Source organism: Equus przewalskii, chromosome 29, assembly GCF_037783145.1.
Source record: "Equus przewalskii isolate Varuska chromosome 29, EquPr2, whole genome shotgun sequence".
Lineage (NCBI taxonomy): Eukaryota > Metazoa > Chordata > Mammalia > Perissodactyla > Equidae > Equus > Equus przewalskii.
The window spans coordinates 20,996,072-21,007,396 of record NC_091859.1 but is presented as its reverse complement, the minus strand read 5'-3'; the positions used below and the strand labels follow the sequence as shown (position 1 = coordinate 21,007,396).

The window sequence follows — 11,325 nt, the reverse complement described above, 5'->3', positions numbered from 1 at the left end:
TGCTGTGACAGGCGTCCCACATATAAAGTAGAGGAAGATGGGCACGGATGTTAGCTCAGGGCCAGTCTTCCTCAGCAAAAAGTGAAGGATTGGCAGCAGATGTTAGCTCAGGGCTAATCTTCCTCAAAAAATAAATAAATAATAAAATAAAAGGACAAGACAGAAAGTGAGCCAAATCTTTGTTTTAAGAGGGTTGGTTTCGGCAATATTTTGTTCTCCTCCACTTCCCTTCCCAAAATGGAGAGCATAATGATTCAAAATATTGGGACTCTTTATTATATAGTGAGCCATAAAGTAAAGTTAATGTGGGAGTCTGTTCCAAATTCTTTTTAATCAGGTTGAAAAACTAAAATAGAATTGTCAATTTGAGAAATTATACCACAAAACTTTTTCAGTATCTCAAAAGTTTTTTCTTTCGTTTTTTCTTTATTTGATATTATTTGGTCTAATCTATTTGTGCTGAGAAGTCAGCTCATTATATTTTATTATGCTTAACATAAAGGTTTTGGGTTGTTTGATATTTAAAAACACACTGAAACTGCAGTGGTATTTTCTGAGGGAGTTCTGTGTGAGTTCTGAGAACCTCAAGTGAGGGTTAGAAATACAAAGAGCTCGTCTGGCTGCGTGCAGACCGGACTCTCACTGCCTGGAACTCACACAGACATTGAGCAACAGAACAAAGGGCCATAGAAGCTGGAGTGGGAAGCTCTTGAGCCCTGAGTGACTTCCCTGTCTCTGCTCTTCGGATGCTTCTGGGCCTTCCCAGGCCTTATCTCCCACACCTGGAGAGCATGGGCCTCTTTAGGGCAAACGGTAACCACAAGCATTTTGCTATTCTCTTCAATGCCTATTAAGGACGTTTTATCAGAGTCTTGGCATTCACTACCCAGCAGGGGTCCACCATTTGGTCAGCAGAGAGGGTAAAAGGATTTGTGGAAGGAGATTCTGGGCAGGGGAAGTTGGGAACTTTCTGGAACTCTCTAGAGCTGAGCGGATTCTCCTGGGAAGCAAACCCAACCTGGGAATCTCCTGGTTTGTCTGCCTTCTTCCCCAAGTGGGTCGCAATAAAGTGAAACTAAAAATGAGAATGGGGTAGACATACAGACACACACACACACTCCCCCCACAAGGAGGGACTTGACGTACATATGACAATGTATTATAAGCATTTTCCTATATCACTAAGTATTGTTTCTACACTCTCTTACAGCAGCATCCTTTATGTTGGCTGAATAATATTCCATTCTATGGCTACACCATTATTTACTATTTAATACATCGTTTATTGTTGGATATTAAATTATTTTAAAGAAAATTTAAAAAGTTAGAGCTATCTAATGTTGGAATGCACAGCCTTGCAAAGCAGTGAGCTCTCCTTTTCAGAAGCTAGAAGATAATTTTTTAGGGGATATCTCAGAAGGAATTCTGACCCTGAGTGGGTGCTTTCTTTCTATTCTCTGGGCCCATTTCTCTTGGCAATTCTTTTTCTTTCCAGGATTCACTCTTTTTTCCTGTGCTTCAGCCTCACTTTAACCTTATGATCCTGCCCATCTCCTTCACCTTCCTTAGTGCCAGATTCAGAAAGCACTGATCTTGCATCTCTATCCCTGCTGTAGGGCTTTGGAGCCAAGGAGGAGAGTCCCTTTCCTGGCCAATATGACTAGGCACTTCCCAGGCCCAATAACCTTTTCTGTTTAATAGTTGAGTAGCTCAGCATCATATCATAAAAATATCCTAGGCCGACCATGTTCTTGAAAATGGGATACTATTTAGGATGGGCACAAGAAAGAATTGGCATAAGTTTAAGTGCACTTAAAATAAGAAAAATCTTTAAGGGCGATGCCCTTTACGTACAATAGATTTATATGTGCAAATAAAGAGTGAAGAAAATTCTATGCTGTCGTTAGTTATAAAGTTTAGCAACACCATATTAATCTCTTGAGATCCTCACTCATATGAGAATTATCATATGATCCAGCAACTCTACTTCTGGGTATAGACCCAAAAGAATTGAAAGAAGGGACTTGAACAAAGGTTTGCCTCATAGCAGCATTACTCACAAAAGGTGAAAGATGGAAACAACCCAAACGTCTATCAATGGATGAAGGGATAGACAAAGTGTGGTATAGCCATACAAGGAAATGTTATTTGGCCTTAAAAAGGAATGAAATTCTGATACATGCTGTAACATGGATGAACCTTAAAGACAGTATGCTAGGTGAAATCAGTGAGACACAAAGGGACAAATACTGTATGATTCCACTTATATGAGGTACCTAGAACAGTCAAATACATACAGATAGTCAGAAAATAGAACAGTGCTCAGCAGGAGCTAGCCTGAGGGGAGGATGCGGAGCTCTTGTTCAAGGGCACAGGGTTTTAGTCTGAGATGATGAAGAAGTTCTGGAGATGGATAGTGGCGATGGTTGCACAACGACGTGAATATACTTAATGCCACTGAACTGTACACTTAAAAATGGCTAAAGTGGTAAAAATCTACCACAGTAACAACAACAACAACAAATTGGGTGGGGGTGGGGTGGGGAGAAGCAATGTAGGAAAAGCAGGAAGCCTTGATTCTAGTCCTGGTTCTGCCTCTAACCTGTTGGGTGAGCACAGACAATGAAGCTTTCTAGTCGTCAGTTTCTTTATCCGTAAATCAGAGACTGCCTTTGGTGATCTCCAGGTCTCCTTCCAACTCTCCCAGTCATCAGAAAAATGCACGTGCTGAGGACAAAGCCGTGTCAGGATTTCTGCTCAGGACCCACCTGATGGCTGCACACTGTGGAAAAGGCACATCTCTCAGGCAAGTGATAGAGAAAAACTGACATTTGCTATGCTTCTCAGAAATGAATGTTAGAGTCACCAGGCTTATTAAAATACAAGCCTGTAGGAAGAAGTCCAGACAGAAGGTCAAGGCACTTTCTGACTGAAAAAAACAATAAATTCAGGCTCCAATTAGAGTCAAGAGAAGCTACAAAATAAAGTTGGTGAAGCTAATGATCTCAAGTTTGGGGGGTAAAAATCAATAGTTTATAACTTTAGGTAAACAAATATCATTTTAACAAATGCAGTTTCCTATTTTAAGTATTTATGAGCTCAAGGATACAACTCAACAGTTCTTGGGACAATTACAACAAATCTTTCTAATCACCAGAAAGCTGTTTGACCTTCATAGCGAACAGCCCGAGAAACTCAACTTCGTAATGACAAGCTACGGAATAAATGTAAACTTTACGGTAGCTTATATGTACATATTTATTATCTTCTTTCTGTCTTTTTTTCTTTAAAGAGATCTATTTAATCTTGTTCAAATTCCCTATGATTCAGCTGCAGACCCTTTACTGGTATAACTCGTAACATTCCTCAGATCTGGTGTTCCAAACAAAGTCAACTGCTGGGTTTCCACTTGATAGGAGAGTACTGTAAGCAAGAAGCGGAGATGGTTTTAATGGCCCTCTCCCGGTCCCAATCCTTCTCTGCCTTTGTGGGCCTGCCACAGTCCTGTGCCACCTTAGACACAACACTAGAGCACCCCAGGCAGTTCTTGGAAGAATCAGGTCCAAGCGCAGGCTGTGACATGTCAGGGGCGAGGCTGAGGCTGTGGCCATAGATGGGATCTGTGCTGCTGCCTGGTCAGAGTGCCTAGGGTGTGCATAGCTTTTTTTTCTTAAACCTTTCTAAGATACACTCGCTTGCTGCATATTCATCTTGTCAAATACTCAGGTTTCTTGCTAAACAGCTGGGGCTTCCTTGAAGAATCATTTGTAGCCAGTGTTGAATTACAGAACATAGAGCTTAGGATTTTGTCTCCTCACTAGAAGCCAGAAGCAGAGGGGCCGACCCCGTGGCCGAGTGGTTAAGTTCGTGCACTCCGCTGCAGGCGGCCCAGTGTTTCGTTGGTTCAAATCCTGGGCACGGACATGGCACTGCTCATCAAACCACGCTGAGGCAGCATCCCACATGCCACAACTAGATGGACCCACAACAAAGAATATACAACTATGTACTGGGGGGCTTTGGGGAGAAAAAGGAAAAAATAAAAAATTAAAAAAAAAATAATAAAAACCAGAAGGGGAAAGGATGAGCTGCAAATGGGAAAACTAGTTCTTTTGATCTGGATCGTGAAGGAGTCAGGCTATTTCAGACAGCATTCCTGGTTGAGGCCCCTCCTGGAATGCTGGCATTCTTCAGTACTCTGCCAGGTGTCCTCTTGGAACTCTCCACACATTCACTCTTGCCCACAGACTCAGTGACTATCTCTGTATGCCGGTGACACCCAGCCCTCCATCACCAGTCTGGACTTCTTACCTGAGCTTTGGACCCATGCACCCAAGTGCCTACTGGACCTCTCCACTCGGAAGTGTCATAGGTACTTCAGAGTCAGCATGTGCAAAGACGAAATTCATCTGCATCACAGAGTGAGGTGGAGGAGGGGTGAGGAGAGTTGCAAAAGATGACACTAGGCCAAATCACACAAGGCCTTGTGAGCCGTGAAGGGAAGAAAGAGGAAGAAGGGGAGGAGGAGAAGCATGAGTTTGATCCCAATAGCTGTGAGGAACACTCAAGTATTTTAAACAGAGAGTGACATGATTATATATCAATGGTTTTAAAAGACACTATCAATCCAATATAGACAATGAACTGGGGAGAAACAAAACTACGGGCTGGGAGGACTTTTGGGTAGCTATTGAGACAAACTGGGTGAGAGAGGAAAGAGGCAGTGGATGTGGAGAGGGAAATATGTTTGGGCCAAACATTGCTCTTCATACTGGGGATACAGTCATCAACAAAAAACCAAAAATCCCCTGTCTTCTGGAGCTTACATTCTAGTAGAGCAAGACAATAACAAACAAATGTTATGTTGGGGAGTGATTGATGCTCTAATAAAAATAAAGTAAGATGAGGCAAAAGAGGGATAGCCAGAAAGATGGGCAGCAGAAAAGGATGACCCCAGGGTGCTGCTTCAAAGCTTCTCTGTGGGGCTGGCCCAGTGGTGCAGCAGTTAAGTTCGCATGTTCTGCTTCTGCGGCCCGGGGTTCACCGGTTCAGATCCCGGGTGCAGACATGGCACCGCTGGGCAAGCCATGCTGCGGCAGGGGTCCCACATATAAAGTAGAGGAAGACGGGCATGGATGTTAGCTCAGGGGCAGTCTTCCTCAGCAAAAAGAGGAGGATTGGCAGCAGATGTTAGCTGAGGGCTAATCTTCCTCAAAAGAAAAAAAAAAGGTTCTCAGTGTTGTTTTACTTAGGGAAACCATTTCCAGTAAGAATTAGTTCCTTCCTTCTTTCCTTTTGCTATACCCACAAGCCAAAATTAGAGTGCAAAACCATAAACTCTCATAAGATCTTAAGGGAAAAAAAGATCCCAAGTAGGTCTCTACATTCATAGAGAGTGTTTTTGTTGAGATAGATTAGGTATCTGATGAGAGCCTCATTATGAGCTATACTTAAAGAAGACCTCTTAGAAGAACCTTGAAAAGATTATGCTAAGTGAAAGAAGCTAGACACAAGAGGCCACATATTGTATGATTCCATATATATGAGATGTCCAGAAGAGGCAAATCTGTAGAGACGGAAATCGTTAGTAGTTTCCAGAGGCTGGGGTGAGGGGGAAATGGGAAGTGACTCCTAGTGGGTATGAGATTTCCTTTAGTGAGATGAGAATGTTCTGGAATTAGATTGTAGTGATGGTTGCACAACCTTGTGAATACAGTAAAAACCACTAAATTGTATAATTTAAAATAGAGATATAATATTAATTATATCTCAATTTTTTTTAAAAAAAAGACCTCTTCCCAAATGCCACCCTCGAAAAAATACCAGAAGGATAGAATGTAGTCAGAAATCAAGGTTAATAGTCATAAAAGTTATTTTTGCTATAGAGAATGTACATTAGTTTGCATGCAGAACTATACAAATAGCGCACAAACTGGAAACTTGTTTGGTTCAGCCAGCTAGCGTTCCTGCATAAATTATTCTGTACCAAAGCGCAAAGACTTCTTGCCTTTCTGAATTGTACCTTCTAGACACAAAAACATTGAATAACAATCAAGAAGCAGTGACAATCAAAGAAACGGACTTCTAATTTTGTCCTTTACTCTATTTTACAGGCATGGAAAGCCTATATATTTTTTTCTCCTTTTTTTTTTGATTGAGTTCATGATAGTTTACATCATTGTGAAATTTCAGTTGTACATTATTTCTTTTTTTAATAGTTTTTTTTAAGATTTTATTTTTCCTTTTTCTCCCCAAAGCCCCCCAGTACATAGTTGTATATTTTTAGTTGTGGGTCCTTCTAGTTGTGGATGTGGGATGCTGCCTCAGCGTGGCTTGACGAGCGGTGCCGTGTCCGCGTCCAGGATCCAAACCTGCGAAACCCTGGGCCACCGAAGCGGAGCTTGCATAACAGCTTGGCCACGGGGCCAGCCCAATTTGTACATTATTTCTTGTCTGTCACCACATAAGTGCTCTCCTTCACCCTCTGCCCACCCCTCATCTGCTGGTAACCACCAAATTGTTCTCTTTGTCCGTGTGTTTGCTTATATGAAGGCCTATATTTTGTTTCGTAATCATTTAAGGAGCATTGGTTGCAAGCAACAAAAACCAATTCTGACTAATTTAAGGGGTAGAGGAGTGGCTTTTGAAGGAAATAGGGCAATTCACAGAATCAAAGACAGACTTCATCAGCTCATTAGTAAAAGTCGGGAGAGACAGGAGGCAGGGCCACCCCAAGGATCTCAGCAGCACACAGTCTGGATCGTCTCTCCAGGGCACTGTCAGCAGATGGCATTGGCTTTTACTGCCGTCCATCCTAGTTTGACTGTGCCTCTTACGCAGTCCATGACAGAGAAAGTCAAACTGGCCTGTCTTGAATCACATAGCCAATCACGTGCAAAAACTATTGAAAATCACGTGTGCAGCCATGAGCATTAGTTTTGAAAAAGTCTTAATACGAGCATATCCAAATTCCATAGTGTAACATGAATGGAAAAGCATAGCTTTGGGGAGTTCAATGATTCTGACGATTTGCTTGCTTTCTATGATGCTTCTAGTTGAGAAGGCTGGGCGCCCTTCCATCAGGGCTCTTACAGGGTAAAGCATTGACAGTGAAATTGCTCTTTATGCTTCTAAGTAAATGACCTTTTCACCACTTTTCCCTGCCTGGTAACATAGATGTTGGATGGGAGAATTGAGGAAATGAGGCTCAGGCCAGGGAGGAGTGGTGCAAACATAATATGCTTAAAAGCTGAACAGCAGCGTCAGTCTTAACACCTTACCAGGGAGAGCCATAAAAGACGGGCCACAGAGACATTACAACTACGTTTGTGGGCTCCTATTTCTCCTTTAAGGAAAAAAAATACTGCATAGAGTTTAAGAAAAGAATCAGTCTGAAGAAAACCAACTAATAATTAGATAATTATAAATAACTGAATTTTTCATTGTGTTTTCTTTCCAAGTCTATTACCTCCTGAAAACACAGTTTTGAAACCTTTAACGTTAACTCTAAATGTGGGAATCTGGTACAGCGACAACCAAGAAAGATATATAGAAGCAGCTGGTTTGGGCATGTCTGGTTCCACTCTGAGGAACTGGAATGCAGGTTCTCCTTGACTAGGAGGCCCATCCTATAAAGCCACATTCGGAAATTCTCCTATGACTGTATGGCAAGTCAAGAGGGCATGTGGTTATCAAAACTGGTTTAAGAACTAGTGATCAAACTTACTGGTAAGAAATATAGATGCTGGGGGCTGGCCCGGTGGTGCATGTTCTGCTTCAGCGGCCCGGGGTTCGCAGGTTCGGATCCCAGGTGCAGACATGGCCCGCTTGGCACACCATGCTGCAGTAGGTGTCCCACATATAAAGTAGAGAAAGGTGGGCATGGATGTTAGCTCAGGGCCAGTCTTCCTCAGCAAAAAGAGGAGGATTGGCAGTATTTAGCTCAGGGCTAATCTTCCTCCAAAAAAAAAAAAAAGAAAAGAAATATAGATTTTGTAATGCTAAATTTTAGGAAAATCACATTTTTAAAGGGGGATGGATAATCACAGATGGAAAGGAAATGAAACTTCTCTCTAAATGTGGATAAATTCATAATTTCCCTCACCAAATCCCTCACCGACTTGGATGTGGGGGCAACCGATCACTGTATTGTCCCATTTCCAGGTTCTGATTTTAGAGGCACATTTGAACAGGAGCTTACATATGGTCTACCTGCATCCCTAAGAATAAACTTTGCTTATAAAAGACTCTGGGAGCGAAACCAGTACCTACCAAAGAAGTATGAAAATCTGGTTGAGATTGACGTCACGACAGTTATTTCAGAATCAGGAATTCCCACTTGCCAGCTGTTCCTTATCCTTTCTGGGAAGACTAATGATTCTGAAACTGGGGGCGAATTTGCTGTAACTATACTCAGCTGTCGGTTTGCAAAAGTAGTTAGATAATCCATTACTAAAACCCACCCTATAGAAAACATCCCTGAGGCTTGGGTCACCACGGTAATGGGTGGAATGCTTGAGTTTCTCAGAACTGAGGGTTGACTCCTTGTCTAGTTCAGGCCGATTGAGACCACCATCAACCCATCAACTGGGCCCATGAAAATGCTTGACAAGCGACCTTTTTGACGTCAAGGGGTTAAAAACTCCACTCTCAGATCGCGGTAATGCTGCCATTTTGTGAACATGTCCTATGAAGAGGCATGAAGCTTGACCACATTGCGCAGATCATTAATAACCTCACTTCTCCTTACATCCAATCCTACTTCAGACCACCCCTCATCTCATAAACATCCCTGAGTCCCCGTTTTCGGGAAGGTGACTCTGAGATTGATTCTGCTGCCTCCTCTCTTGGCTGCCTTGTGATTAAAACTCTCTCTCTCTGCTGTAATCTCGTCATCTTGGTGATTGGCCTGGTTTGGTAACAATTCTGAGCTTAAAAGCTAACCTAGTTTAGTAGCCATTTCTTTAAAAACGAGGCAGAGTAGTGATCAAATTCTTGATGAAATGAGAGCATAAGCTTTGGGGTCAGAACCTTGAGTTTGAATCTCAGATCTAACACTTCTTTCTGTGGCTGCCTCAGTTTCCTTGTCTGTAAATTGGGGAGAAAATAACTTTCCTCTACTTTTGGGATGTTGTGAGGATTAAATGAGTTAGCATACCAATAGGACCTGGATATATTGGTTGGATTTAACATAAGTAAATGTAATCTTTGCCTGTTGCTCATAGGGTTGCTGTGAGTATGTATGTTGAAATGAGAAAATGTATACAAAACCGTTGGCAAACCAAAAAATGTTGTTTAAGTTATCACTATTTTTCTGAAGAGCGGGAGTTATATTCACCTGTGGGTGTGGAGCTAAGTCTTTAAGACTTTGACTAGTGATGGTGGTGGTAGAGGTGGTGGTGGGGATGGTGCGTGTGTGTGTGTGTGTGAAGTGAAGGGTTTCATGGGTTCCTTAGCTATGTTGGGTCCCTGGTCTATTTTTTAGTACTACCTGAGCCACGATCTTTCCCTCCTTCTTTACCTTACCTTTCCTAGGTTGGTTGTCCTCAAACCTAGCTGTCCCTCTGTGGTGCTCTTTAAAAAATACAAGCCTCCCCGCTTGGAGCTCCTCATTTGGTAGATCTGGGTGGAGCCCGAGTATCTATTTTTTGATAGACTTTGGAGTGAGTTTTATACAAAACCAAGGTTAAGAGCAGGCTCTGTCATGTGGCCTCTAGGAAGAGATTAGAGTAGCTCATCTCAGGTCTGTTTTCTCTTCCATCTACACTTGCTCTAGATACTCTCACCCAGTCCCATGGCTTTAAAACCCTCAATATGCTAATGATTTCCACATTAGTATCCCTATATGTGCTATATTTCCCCTGAACTCCACTTTCTCTTAATTCCAACTCACTATTCAATATCTCACTCAGACGTTTAATAAATAAGCATCTTAACTTTCCCAAATAGAACTCTTCATTTTTCCCCCAAACCTGTTCCTCCTCATGTCTTCCTCATTTCAGGAAATAGCCCTCACTCAGTTTACTCAGACCAAAAGTGTTGAAATAAATCTTGACTTCTCTTTTTTTATACCCTACTTACAATCCATCTGCCAATCCTAAAGCCTCTACCTTCCTAATACATCCAGAATCTGACTATTCCCACCATCCCACCACCTCCAGGCATCACCCTTTTTCATTTCTCTCTCTGCTCCTGCCCTTGCCCCCTCTACTGTCTGCCCTTGTCATAGCAGAACGTAAATCAGATTACGGCATTACGGCACTCCCCTGCTCCAAACCCTCTAATGGGTACCCACTGCACTTGGATTAAATCCCAAATCCTTTCCATGGACCACAAGACTTCGCGTGATCTGGCCTCTGGCTACCTCCCTTCCGCTCGCGTACTCAGCTCCAGCCGCTCTGGCCTCCTTGCTGCTCCCCTCAGAGCCTGCACACAGGGTGCTGTCTTTGCTGGTTGCTCTCCAGACAGCTGCATGGTTTATTCTCTCACATACTCAGGTCTCTAGACAAAGGTCACTCCCTCGGAGGCCTTCCTTTTCTGTTCTGTCTAAAAGAGCCCTGTTCACTTTCTATCCTCGCCTGCTTTATTTGGTTCATAGTACAATCACTACTTGGCATCTCATCTCATCCATCTCATCCACCAGATTAGTATCTGATCCCCCCACTGACAGCAGGGGCTTTGTCCATTTTGTTCATTCCTGCGTCCCATTGCCTAGAAAAGTGCCCAGAAGAATAGTAGACTTTCAATAAATATTTTTTGACAGTGAATGAATACCATTCCTTCCAGCAGGATTGCCAAACCCATTTTTACTTTGCTTTGTCCATTTCACTTATCAACCAAGTCTTCGTCCTAGCCTTTGGCAAGACTCCAGGTTTCTCTACAAGGCAGGAATTTCTGAATAAAAAGATAAATACTTGAGACCCAAAGAAAAAGAATGCCTGCAGAAAATTGTACCTTTTCACATAACTAATTCCCTGAATCCGGGCACCAATCCCATGAGGTGACGTTGCTATTTCCCTTTTACATATAAGGAAACTGAGGCTTCCAGGAGATCACACAGCTGAGGGGTGGAGCTGAGATTTGAACCCAGGTATCCTGACTCATAGTCCAAATTGGGGAACATGAAGGACGGGGCAGCGTTGGGATACAGTGCGTGGGCAGGCAGGGTGGGGAACTGTCTCCTCTTTGTTTTTCTGTAAATGAGACTTTTTAGGATTCCTGGGCGAGAGTGTTTGGGAGGTGTCTGCTTACCCTACTAGCACATATCCCCTTTCCAGTCTCTACTTAACTGCGAGTTGCTGTCTGGAAGCACCTTGGGACGTTTCA

General features: G+C 42.7%; 1 long non-coding RNA gene across 1 annotated transcript; it reads right to left on the bottom strand.

The window, feature by feature from the left end:
• Window positions 1–406: 406 nt before the first annotated feature.
• LOC139080333 (uncharacterized) lies at window positions 407–7,957 on the bottom strand. The gene is made up of 2 exons (XR_011534774.1): window positions 7,727–7,957; window positions 407–2,782 (listed from the first exon to the last, which is right to left on the bottom strand). It is a non-coding gene; the product is annotated as an uncharacterized lncRNA (long non-coding RNA).
• Window positions 7,958–11,325: the final 3,368 nt, after the last annotated feature.